A 13,972-nucleotide genomic window follows, 5' to 3' on the forward strand; every position below is an offset into this window, starting at 1 on the left:
TGTCAGGACTGGCTCTCCCAAGGCCGTCAGTAGTTCTAATGGAATGTTGGCTACTCCCGGGGCCTTCTTTCGATTCAGGTCTTTCAGTGCTCTGTCAAACTCTTCACGCAGTATCGTATCTCCCATTTCATTTTCATCTACATCCTCTTCCATTTCCATAAGGTATATTCCTGCGCTCCAATATTTCCAGCTACGCTAGGTGCTGAGGTGACGTACCTTCCAGCAGAGCTGGTCGGCGCCCCTCAGCGCCTAATCCCCGGACACACACACACACACACACACACACACACACACACACACACATATATACCCTCCAATACGGCCACGTGTCTCGTCGGCCACAAACAGGCCCTGATTGTGATTACACGTATCGCACGCGGCGGGGAATTAGCGCAAGGAAGCGAGCAGTGCCGACAAGTGGCCCAGTAATTGGCTACTGCTGTGTGTGTGCGTGGCCGCCCCTCCGCCTCTAGAATAGCGCGGAAGACACTCGCAAACTGCTTTTAATAACACGGTGGTGCGGCTGCTATCGGGCAGTTGCGGCCTCATTAACAGGCCGGAAAAAAGAGGGAAAGAACAGGAATGAGAGGAAAAAGCGGCACACGGCAGGTAGCGGGTAGTCGCTCCTTCCACCCCCTGCAATCTGCAGCGAATTCAGCCGGCGCCCTACCTTATAATTTTCGCAAGAAAACACGAAATTAGTGCGCGGTGACCGCGCAAGACGAGGGCCGTGTGCAACTTGAAAAGCGCTGATGTTCCGAAGTTGAGGTGCACTTTTTTTTATTTTTAATCTCGCGAAAGTTGTGCTACATGTTTATGAGTAGGGGCTGAAGGTGTTTGTAAGCAAGAGGGAGAGACAGACAGAAAGAAAGAGGGAGAGGAAGAGAGAGAGAGAGAGAGAGAGGGGGGGGGAGAAGGGGGGGAGTGAGGGGGGGAGGGACAGAGGGAGAGACGGAGAGAGAGGGAGAGGGAGGGAGAGGGAGGGAGAGGGAGAGGGAGAGAGAGAAAGAGAAAGAGAGAGAGAGCGAAAGAATAGTTAGTGTTTGTTGTAAAGGGGGGGGGGGGGAGAGAAAGAAGGTTATCAGTGTGGTTTCCAGGAAGGCTCGATGGTCACTTCATTAGAAGGGCTTTGCTACAGCAACAAGTGCGTCGTATCTGCTCAGAAAATAACCCAGTCTACTTTTCTACATCGTCAAATGCTAAATTAACTTATGGAGCATCGGAAACTAGTGTTAGAACGCCGTTTCGGTTCCCGTACAACGTGTCTGACTGTTACACGTGCGAACGAAAGGGGCGAGTAGATGGCAGTGAAACAAGCAAACCTATCATAAAACGAATACGTGAACATCCAAAACTGAAGTAGCGGTTTTTAATGTCAATTTCACAAAGATGGCAATGAAGTAAGTATTTTAAAATGTTTCGTTTTTCATTTTACACATCAATTTTCTTTTTAGTTAACGTTGTGATGCGTTGTGATTATAATTGTTGTTGTGGTCTTCAGTGCAGAGACTGATTTGATGCAGCTCTCCATGCTACTCTATCCTGTGCAAGCTTCTTCATCTCCCGGTACCTACTGCAACCTACATCCTTCTGAATCTGCTTAGTGTATTAATCTCTTGGTCTCCCTCTACGATTTTTACCCTCCACGCTGCCCTCCAATACTAAATTGGTGATCCCTTGATGCCTCAGAACATGTCCTACCAACCGATCCCTTCTTCTGGTCAAGTTGTGCCACAAACTCCTCTTCTCCCCAATTCTATTCAATACCTCCTCCTTAGTTATGTGATCTACCCATCTAATCTTCAGCATTCTTCTGTAGCACCACATTTCGAAAGCTTCTATTCTCTTCTTGTCTAAACTATTTATCGTCCATGTTTCACTTCTATACGTGGCTACACTCCATACAAATACTTTCAGAAACGACTTCCTGACACTTAAATCTATACTCGATGTTAAATTTCTCTCTTTGTGAAAATAGACCTGTGTACCTGATAAGTACTCACGTATCTCTCCGATACAACGCCTGTATTTATGCTACTTTGACTATTCTAAATGTTCCGAGAAACTTCAATTTGTCCGAACTACTTGTACATAATTGCTTTTTCCAAAACCCATTATTTTTCCTTGTCAGGTTCAAAACGGAGACAAAAACAGTACTGTATGATGTCGATACCGCCACCACTATCCGACAAATTCATCAGCTTCTATCTCATGGCTCTGACCAGAGTTATGACAAAGAAAGCCCACCTTTATCAGCTTCTGCTCCTGAAGGAACATCAAACTTTATTGCAGAGGTTCTAGAAGAGGAAACTGACACTGAAGCAGTATAAGAGGTTCAAGTACGCGAATAGAACTCTGACACTGGGGAAACTGGCTAAGACCCACCACCTGATTGTGAAGAGGGGGCCGGCCAGTGTGGCAGAGCGGTTCTAGGCGCTTCAGTCTGGAACCGCACGACCGCTACGGTCGCAGGTTCGAATCCTGCCTCGGGCATGGATGTGTGTGACGTGCTTAGGTTAGTTAGGTTTAAGTAGTTCTAAGTTCTAGGGGTCTGATGACCTCAGAAGTTAAGTCCCATAGTGCTCAGAGCCATTTTTTCTGAAGACGGTGAGATCTCTTATGTTTGTCTCAGAAACCCAGGAGGAAAAAATATTGCGCCCAGTTCCATGGAGAAAAACACCTTCTCCACGTAAGAAGAGGGTCAAACACAACCTCGTAAGTCAGATCCCAGACCCCGTCGGAAAGACAAAAGAGTCGAAGACCAATCTGGAAATGTCGCTCTGTTTATTTGATGACACCTGTACGTCTACATGGATACTCTGCAAATCACATTCAAGTGCCTGGCAGAGGGTTCATTGAACCACCTTCACAATTTTCTATTATTCCAATCTCGTATAGCGCGCGGTAAGAACGAACACCTATATCTTTGCGTACGAACTCTGATTTCCCTTATTTTATCGTGGTGATATTTTCTCCCTATGTAGGTCGGTGTCAATAAAATATTTTCGCATTCAAAGGAGAAAGTTGGTGATTGGAATTTAGTGAGAAGATTCCGTCGCAACGAAAAACGCCTTTCTTTTAATGATGTCCTGCCCAAATCCTGTATCATTTCTGTGGCCCTCTCTCCCATATTCCGCGATAATACAAAACGTGCTGCCTTTCTTTGAACTTTTTCGATGAACTCCGTCAGTCCTGTCTGGTAAGGATCCTACACCGCGCAGCAGTATCCTGAAAGAGGACGGACAAGCGTAGTGTAGGCAGTCTCCTTAGTAGGTCTGTTACATTTTCTAAGTGTCCTGCCAATAAAACGCAGTCTTTGGTTAGCCTTCCCCACAACATTTTCTATGTGTTACTTCCAATTTAAGTTGTTCGTAATTGTAATAGCTAGGTATTTAGTTGAATTTACGGCTTTTAGATTAGCGGATTTATCGTGTAACCGGAGTTTAACGAATTGCTTTTAGCACTTACGTGGATGACCTCACACTTTTCGTTATTTAGGGTCAACTGCCAATTATCGCCGGCCGGAGTGGCCGAGCGGTTCTAGGCGCTTCAGTCTGGAACTGCGCGACCGCTACGGTCGCAGGTTCGAATCCTGCCTGTGTTTGATGTCCTTGGGCTAGTTAGGTTTAAGTAGTTCTAAGTTCTAGGGGACTGATAACCTCAGCAGTTAAGTCCCATAGTGCTCAAAACCATTTGGACCATTTTTTTTGCCAATTATCACACCATTCACATATCTTTTGTAAATCGTTTTGCAGTTTGTTTTGATCTTCTGATGACTTTATTAGTCGATGAATGACAGCGTCATCTGCAAACAACCGAAGACCGCTGCTCACATTGTCTACCAAATCGTTTATATAGATCTGTTTTACTCGATGACTTTCCGTCAATTACTACGAACTGTGGCCTCTCTGACAGGGAGTCACAAATCCAGCCACATAACTGATACGATATTCCATAAGCACGTAGTTTCACTACAAGCCGCTTGTGTGGTACAGTAATGTTAAAAATGGCTGTAACGTTTATTAATCAATAAAAATGTAAATGCCGTGTGACTAGGGCGTCCGGTCGGGTAGACCGTTCGCTGGGTGCAAGTCTTTCGATTTGAAGCAACTTCGGCGAATTGCGCGTCGATGGGGATGAAATGATGATGATGAGGACAACACAACACCCAGTCCCTGAACGGGGAAAATCTCCGACCCAGCCGGGAATCGGATTGACATTCTGTCGCGCTGACCACTCAGCTACCGGCGGCGGACTGTTAACCAATGCACTGATAGCACCCAACTGAAACGCCTCCATATGAGCCTTTCCATTGATCTTGGAAAGCAACCTACCGTTTCAAAACAATTCCTAACGACTCAGATGTTCGGTACGACTATGCCTGGAGAGTGACGGACGAGAGGGAGGGAGGGAGGGAGAGGGGGAGGGAGAGAGAGAGAGAGAGAGAGAGAGAGAGAGAGAGAGAGAGAGAGAGAGAGAGAGCGTGATATGATTACAGCTGAATATGTCAGCGACATTTCAACGCCAAAGAAGAATGTCTTTCTCAGTTTCAAATTCATAACTACAGGGTGTTTCAAAAATGACCGGTATATTTGAAACGGCAATAAAAACTAAACGAGCAGCGATAGAAATACACCGTTTGTTGCAATATGCTTGGGACAACAGTACATTTTCAGGCGGACAAACTTTCGAAATTACAGTAGTTACAATTATCAACAACAGATGGCGCTGCAAGTGATGTGAAAGATATAGAAGACAACGCAGTCTGTGGGTGCGCCATTATGTACGTCGTCTTTCTGCTGTAAGCGTGTGCTGTTCACAACGTGCAAGTGTGCTGTGGACAACATGGTTTATTCCTTACAACAGAGGATTTTTCTGGTGTTGGAATTCCACCGCCTAGAACACAGTGTTGTTGCAACAAGACGAAGTTTTCAACAGAGGTTTAATGTAACCAAAGGACCGAAAAGCGACACAATAATGGATCTGTTTGAAAAATTTCAACGGACTGGGAACGTGACGGATGAACGTGCTGGAAAGGTAGGGCGACCGCGTACGGCAACCACAGAGGGCAACGCGCAGCTAGTGCAGCAGGTGATCCGACAGCGGCCTCGGGTTTCCGTTCGCCGTGTTGCAGCTGCGGTCCAAATGACGCCAACGTCCACGTATCGTCTCATACGCTAGAGTTTACACCTCTATCCATACAAAATTCAAACGCGGCAACCCCTCAGCGCCGCTACCATTGCTGCACGAGAGACATTCGCTAACGATATAGTGCACAGGATTGATGACGGCGATATGCATGTGGGCAGATTTGGTTTACTGACGAAGCTTATTTTTACCTGGACGGCTTCGTCAATAAACAGAACTGGCGCATATGGGGAACCGAAAAGCCTCATGTTGCAGTCCCATCGTCCCTGCATCCTCAAAAAGTGCTGGTCTGGGCCGCCATTTCTTCCAAAGGAATCATTGGCCCATTTTTCAGATCCGAAACGATTACTGCATCACGCTATCTGGACATTCTTCGTGAATTTGTGGCGGTACAAACTGCCTTAGACGACACTGCGAACACCTCGTGGTTTATGCAAGATGGTGCCCGGCCACATCGCACGGCCGACGTCTTTAATTTCCTGAATGAATATTTCGATGATCGTGTGATTGCTTTGGGCTATCCGAAACATACAGGAGGCGGCGCGGCGTGGATTGGCCTCCCTATTCGCCAGACATGAACCCCTGTGACTTCTTTCTGTGGGGACACTTGAAAGACCAGGTGTACCGCCAGAATCCAGAAACAATTGAACAGCTGAAGCAGTACATCTCATCTGCATGTGAAGCCATTCCGCCAGACACGTTGTCAAAGGTTTCGGGTAATTTCATTCAGAGACTACGCCATATTATTGCTACGCATGGTGGATATGTGGAAAATATCGTACTATAGAGTTTCCCAGACCGCAGCGCCATCTGTTGTTGACACTTGTAACTACTGTAATTTCGAAAGTTTGTCTGCCTGAAAATGTACTGTTGTCCCAAGCATATTGCAACAAACGGTGTATTTCTATCGCTGCTCGTTTAGTTTTTATTACCGTTTCAAATATACCGGTCATTTTTGAAACACCCTGTATGTTCTGTATGTGTCTGTGTAATGCATTATCTTGTATTCATGTCCTATCTTTTCTGTTCCCACTGTCGTGTGCTAGTATGTGGTTTGTCTGGAGCTGGCATTTCAGGTTTCATTAGTTGCCAGAAGGTTTCCTTTAATGTTAAGGACAGTTTAGCCCACTTTTGTATAGAGCTTTGAATTCGCATACGTTGGGTCAAAGAGCCATTAGTGGCCACTGCTCAGCGTCCAGTGTCAGGTTGTTACAGGTAGAAACCGCCTACGCTCTCTGGGCCCTCCCGGGTGGCTGTGTAGATCCCGCGACGGGGCATGTTAGTTTTACTCTTCCTTAGGACGCAGTATACTAGCCAGGTTTAACTCTTCTGACTGAAATTAAATGAACTAGCTTATACATAGTTTATTTAATAAATAATATTCTTAGTTTGATGGCCGGCCGGTGTGGCCGAGCGGTTCTAGGCGCTTCAGTCTCGAACCGCGCGACCGCTACGGTCGCAGGTTAGAATCCTGCCTCAGGCATGCAAGTGTGTGTGTGTGTGTGTGTGTGTGTGTGTGTGTGTGTGTGTGTGTGTGTGTGTGTGTGTGATGTCCTTAGGTTAGTTAGGTTTAAGTAGTTCTAAGTTCTAGGGGACTCATGACCTCAGAAGTTAAGTCCCATAGTGCTCAGAGCCATCTGAACCATTTTTGAACCATTAGTTTGATGTTGTACGTGTACTTTTTCAATCCGAAAGATTACATTTTGTCATTCAGCTAAATGTGTATCTCACACATACGAGGAGTGTACCAGTGTTGATCAGGTGACGCGTGAGAGGAGTGTTATGAGAGGTAAAACGGAGTAGATATTTACAGATGAGAAAAATTTTCCTCTATGTCTCAACCAACTTCAAAAATGGTTCAAATGGCTCTGAGCTCTATGGGACTTAACATCTATGGTCATCAGTCCCCTAGGACTTAGAACTACTTAAACCTAACTAACCTAAGGACAGCACACAACAGCCAGTCATCACGAGGCAGAGAAAATCCCTGACCCCGCCGGGAATCGAACCCGGGAACCCATGCGCGGGAAGCGAGAACGCTACCGCACGACGACGAGCTGCGGACTGAACCAGCATCTACCCCACGTACCGACCTAGTGCTACTGTAGAAATGACACACGAAAGTAACGATGTTTCGTGAAATCGCATTGTGGGACGTTCATGTTCAACTGCTCCAGATGGTTCATTCGCAGTAACACAGGCATACCGGGCATCTACAATGACACAATTGCTAGGTCGCCGATGCTGTCAGCAGTGGACAAGAAAACATCGTAGCAACGAAGCATTCACGGGCACAACAGACTGCGCATAACGTTGTTTATTGGCGTCGTTTTTTCCTCTTACTTTTGTTCAAGAGTAAACGAAACTAACTTCGTGTTCATTTGCCGCCGTTACCACAAATACAATTTTTCCAAGGACAACGGAACAGGAGTAATGTTGACAGTTGTAACGATAATCCTCCTTTTGTTTTCAAAGACAGGTTTAAATGTACACTCACGTAATTATATATAATTTTGAGAGATATAACTGCGATTTGATGAATTTCAGATGCAGATTTTGTAATGCTAAGCATTTCGCACCTGAAGTTACTGTACGTGATACAACGCCATTCACATTGTTGTCATAAGGGGAATGTTAATTTGCCGCCATTAACACAAAATTCCGTTTTCAACGCACTGCATAAAGGACTCACTTCTGACGAGGGAACAACTACAGAGAAATCAAAGAATTATTTCAGTATACTCGCAGCCGCAATGCAGCATTTGCTTTGGTCATTTCTGAGGCTAAAAAATGCAAGCACAGCTCTACGAGGAGTGTATCACTTCAACATACTCGACTTTTTCTATCATACGTTAGGTCAAGTAACTACACCATGTTACACGCAGTTTAGGTTCAATGACAGCGACACAAATAGTCGAATTTCACCACTAGTATAAATAAAAATGTAAATTATCCTTTGTTGAAAATCTTAAATCTACGAACGTTCTTCACCGACTGCTTTGAAAATCTGACACAACGTTGCATTCGAATACGAGAGCATTTATTGTACCTACTGGAGCGCCATCTTATTCATTGACAAACACAGTTGGGAAGTGAAGATAGAAGGGACCGCTGTGTCAGAAATCTACGAATACCAGCCAGTAAATGCTGGCCCCTCTTTTGACTGGACCACATGTGGTATTCTTCCTAATTGTCGGTCAAGCGCCCTGAAGGTGACGTAATGTAGCGCCGAAGTTCGATGCTCAACAAATAATAACTGAAAATTTAGACGGCTGAATGTGTTTCGGCATTTTATACTGAACAGCCGAGGTACCACAAACATTTGTACAAAGATGGACTTAGAGAGACTAAATGTTATGTGCTCCGTATTGAATTACGATCAAATGGTCCAAATGGCTCTGACAAGGGAACCTCCCCATCGCACCCCTCTCAGATTTAGTTATACGTTGGCACAGTAGATAGGCCTTGAAAAACTGAACACAGATCAATCGAGAAAACAGGAAGAAGTTGTGTGGAACTGAAGAAAATAAGCAAAATATACAAACTGAGTAGTCCACGCGAAAGACAGGCAACATCGAGGAGAACGTGAGCCCAGGCGCACCGTGGTCCCGTGGTTAGCGTGAGTAACTACGGAACGAGAGGTCCTTGGTTCAAGTCTTCTCGAGAGTGAAAAGTTTAAATTTTTATTTTCAGACAAATATAAGTCCGTGCGATGCGAGGTAACTGCGCCGTAATATGGGGCGCTACACCTAAACAAACATCGAAACACACGACGTCAGTCGACTACAGCGCACGGAAGAGAGATTATTCCTGCTAACGAGGCTCCCTGGCTGGCAGTTGACTGTTCGCTACTTTGGACGAGAGTGCATTAAATACGTGAGATGTATTCCGTGGGCAATATGAATCCAGCAAATATAGCTCGCGACTTCAATAATAATCGCACGGTTCTGCGGTGCGGTCGCCAATGAACAGAGACGTCAATGAACGAACGAACAGATCATAACTTTGTGAAAATAAAGACAGTAAAATTTTCGCTCAAGTGAAGACTTGAACCAAGGACCTCTCGTTCCGCAGTTGCTCACGCTAACCACGGGACCACGGCGCTCCTGAGCACATATTCTTCTTGATGTTGCATATCTTGTGGATGCAATACTCAGTTTGTATATTTTGCTTATTTTTTTTTTCATAGTTCCACACAACTTCTTCCTGTTTTCTCGATTGATCTGTGTTCAGTTTTTCAAGGCCCATCCACTGTACCAAGTTATAACTAAATCTGAGGGGGGTGCGATGGGGAGGTTCCCTTGTGAGCACTATGGGACTTAACATCTATGGTCATCAGTCCCCTAGAACTTTGAACTACTTAAACCTAACTAACCTAAGGACATCACACAACACCCAGCCATCACGAGGCAGAGAAAATCCCTGACCCCGCCGGGAATCGAACCCGGGAACCCGGGCGTGGGAAGCGAGAACGCTACCGCACGACCACGAGATGTGGGCATTGAATTACGGTTTGGGTGATATCTCGTGGTAATGATGCGAGAACGTCGTAATGGTACTAATACGTTTACAGCCAATGTATTGGGATGGTGCGTAAGTCCGTAGCGGTTTTCCGCATGTTTAAAAAACAACACAGGTACACATAATACAGACTTTAGTCATCAATAATATATTCTTCTACACTGTTTAGAACAGTCTGCCAACGCTGAAGTAACTTTTTGATTCTTCGACTGTAGAAATCGCGTGGTTTTGAGATTAAGAACTCGTGGAGCCATGTTTGGAGCGCATTTTAATCCGGAAAGTTAGTTCCTTGATGGTTGTGCGATAGAGAGCGGAAAAGGCAAAAATCTGGGGGCGTAAGATCAAGTGAATGAGGTGGGTGCGTAATGTCTCCCCAATCCAATTCCTGTACAGTGTTTTTTGTCGAACTAGCAGATTGCGGGAGGGCGTTATACCGAGTAGCGTAAATTGACGCAGGCTTCCTAGTCCTTGTTCTCGGATTGCGTCTGCAAGACGTCTCAGTTGGTTGGTTGGTTGGTTGCAGGGGTTGAAGGGACCAGACGAGGAAGGCCATCGGTCCCTTGTTCCACGGCCATAAAATCCTACAAGGAATAATAATAATAATAATAATAATAAAAACAAGCAGCTGAGATGACAAGGGACGACACAGAACCAGAAAGACACAGACAAAGTCTACACAAAAGGAATTAAAAGCACAGATAGTGTGACAGTGGTTGGTCGACCATGAAAACACAAAGGGAAAAGCCGACCACCAAGAAACACACTAACAAGGGAACCTCCCCATCGCACCCCCCTCAGATTTAGTTATAAGTTGGCACAGTGGATAGGCCTTGAAAAATTGAAAACAGATCAATCGAGAAAACAAGAAGAAGTTGTGGGGAACTGTGAAAAAATAAGCAAAATATACAAACTGAGTAGTCCATGTGCAAGATAGGCAACATCAAGGATAGCGTGATCTCAGGAGCGCCGTGGTCCTGTGGTTAGCGTGAGCAGCTGCGGAACGAGAGGTTATTGGTCCAAGTCTTCGATCGAGTGTAAAGTTTATTTTCGTTAAGTTATGATCTGTCCGTTCGTTCATTGACGTCTCTGTTCACTGTAATAAGTTTGTCTGTGTTTTGCGACCGCACCGCAAAACCGTGCGATTAGTAGACGAAAGGACACCCCTCTCCAATGGGAACCGAAAACATTTGATTGCCACAGGAAAACACGTCTGATATATTCCATACGACACTGGTGACGGCATGTGCGTCACATGACAGGAATATGTTGTCGACCCACCTAACTTGTACACTTGGCGAATGGGTAAAAAGATTCTTTTACTTTGCCCGATTTAGGTTTTCTTGTGAATGTCATAATCACTCCCAAAAAAGTGATGAAAACATAAGAGTTAGTCACGTAACCCGAAAAAAAAAATTAAATTTTTCATCCGAGGCAAGACTTGAACCAAGAACCTCTCCTTCCGCAGTTGCTCACGCTAACCACAGGACCAAGGCGCTCCTGATATCACACTATCCTTGATGTTGCTTATCATGCGCATGGACTACGCAGTTTGTATATTTTGCTTATTTTTTTCACAGTTCCACACAACTTCTTCCTGTTTTCTCGATTGATCTGATTTCAGTTTTTCAAGGCCTATCCACTGTGCCAACTTATAACTAAATCAGAGGGGTGTGCGATGGGGAGGTTCCCTTGTAAGAACCACCGTAAGCCAAAGGCCAGACTCAACACAAAAAACCTTAGATCGAGCTATAAAAGCCCCTTGCACGAATAAAATTCAAAATTAAGCCTGCCATCGCAAGGTCATCTGATAAAAGTGCAAGCAGCGTATCAGGCAGCGCAAATATCTGCCTGAGCGCAGTTGTTGCCAATAAATGTCAGCAGTAGTGGTTGCACCTCGGGGAAGCAATTCGTAGCACACCACACCATTGCTGTTCCACCGAATGCATAACGTTATCCTTTGTGGATGCGCGCAGGTCTATATATATGGGGAATTGCTGCTTTGTTTACGCTCTGTCATTCCTTTCTTTTCCTTATGTTAGCATACTGACAGACCGCCCGGCTAGCCGCGCAGTCTGACGCGCTGCTTCCCGAGCGGGAAGCTGCGCCGGTCCCCGGCACGAATCCGCCAGGTGGAATAGTGTCGAGGTCTGGTGTATCGTCCAGCCTGTGGGTGGTTTTTAAGGTGGGTTTCCATCTGCCTCGGCAAATGCGGGCTTGTCTCTCTGTCCTGCGAAACGCAACTCGCCCTTTTTTCACATGATATCTTGCGAACCATGGATGAAGGGTATCAGACGGATGCCATATTCCTTGACTTCCGGAAAGCGTTTGACTCGGTGCCCCACTGCAGACTGCTAACTAAGGTACGAGCTTATGGGATTGGTTCCCAAATATGTGAGTGGCTCGAAGACTTCTTAAGTAATAGAACCCAGTACGTTGCCCTCGATGGTGAGTGTCCATCGGATGTGAGGGTATCATCTGGAGTGCTCCAGGGAAGTGTGGTAGGTCCGCCGCTGTTTTCTACCTATATAAATGATTTTTTGGATATGGAGGATAGCAATGTGCTGCTGTTTGCTGATGATGCTGTGGTGTACGGGAAGGTGTCGTCGTTGAGTGACTGTAGGAGGATACAAGATGACTTGGACAGGATTTGTGAGTGGTGTAAAGAATAAAGAATGGCAGCTAAATATAGATAAATGTAAATTAATGCAGATGAATAGGAAACAGAATCCCGTAATGTTTGAATACTCCATTAGTGGTGTAGCGCTTGACACAGTCACGTCGATTAAATATTTGGGCGTAACATTGCAGAGCGATATGAAGTGGGACAAGCATGTAATCGCAGTTGTGGGGGAGGCGGATAGTCGTCTTCGGTTCATTGGTAGAATTTAGGGAAGATGTGGTTCATCTGTAAAGGAGACCGCTTATAAAACACTAATACGACCTATTCTTGAGTACTGCTCGAGCGTTTGGGATCCCTATCAGGTCGGATTGAGGGAGGACATAGAAGCAATTCAGAGGCGGGCTGCTAGATTTGTTACTGGTAGGGTTGATCATCACGCGAGTGTTACGGAAATGCTTGAGGAACGCGCCGGCCGCGGTGGTCTCGCGGTTCTAGGCGCTCAGTCCGGAATCGCGCGACTGCTACGGTCGCAGGTTCGAATCCTGCCTCGGGCATGGATGTGTGTGGTGTCCTTAGGTTAGTTAGGTTTAAGTAGTTCTGAGTTCTAGGGGACTGATGACCATAGATGTTAAGTCCCATAGTGCTCAGAGCCATTTGAACCATTTTTTTGCTTGAGGAACTCGCGTGGGAATCTCTAGAGGAAAGGACGCGTTCTTTTCGTGAATCGCTACTGAGGAAATTTAGAGAACCAGCATTTGAGGCTGACTGCAGTACAATTTTACTGCCGCCAACTTATATTTCGCGGAAAGACCACAAAGATAAGAGAGATTAGGGCTCGTACAGAGGCATATATGAAGTCATTTTTCCCTCGTTCTGTTTGGGAGTGGAACAGGGAGAGAAGATGCTAGTTGTGGTACAAGGTACCCTCCGCCACGCACCGTATGGTGGATTGCGGAGTATGTATGTAGATGTAGTAGCTGTAGATTCCGCCTCAGTTACACTATGTCGGTGATTGCTGCGCAAAACACCATTTCCACGTACGCGTACAGCATAACTACTCTACCACGCTGCTGCATAGCGGTAACAGTGGCTGCTGGGGTACTGGCTATTCTTCGTATTTTGCTGTCCCTGCTGACACTTGTCGCCAAAGCGAATATCGCGCTGGGCTAGTACTGGACCGCTCTATCGAATTGGGACGTAAAATTGCGCTTTAAACATTATTTTGTTTCTAACGGGAAACAAAAGGGTCTCTTTCATTGATAATGTGCGTTGCATGAATCATACGATGAGACAGTATTTGTTTCACGTACACAGTGGAAAAACGGAACCGCAAATATCTGCCAAAACACGAGAGAAAATCCGCCCGACGTCTCTGAGGAGGGAAACGTAGATATGTGGTGTTTGACTACAATGGATACAAATGAAACGGTTGATTAGAGGAGCCTGTAAAACATAGATCCAGAAACCAATGGCTTCCCCGATACTAAGCACGCAAAAGTGGAATCATGCCAACATTACAACTGCCTAATATCTTAAGCTACCTTTGTTTCGAAACATCGCAAGTAAGGTTTAAATTACAAAGTGATAAGCTGTCCTCGTTTCATTTTACCATGATTCCGCATACATCTGTCGTGTCTAGCCAATATCACGGACCTATGTTCTTGGCTTTCAACTCGTTCCTTT

Source organism: Schistocerca nitens, chromosome 12, assembly GCF_023898315.1.
Source record: "Schistocerca nitens isolate TAMUIC-IGC-003100 chromosome 12, iqSchNite1.1, whole genome shotgun sequence".
Classification (NCBI taxonomy): domain Eukaryota; kingdom Metazoa; phylum Arthropoda; class Insecta; order Orthoptera; family Acrididae; genus Schistocerca; species Schistocerca nitens.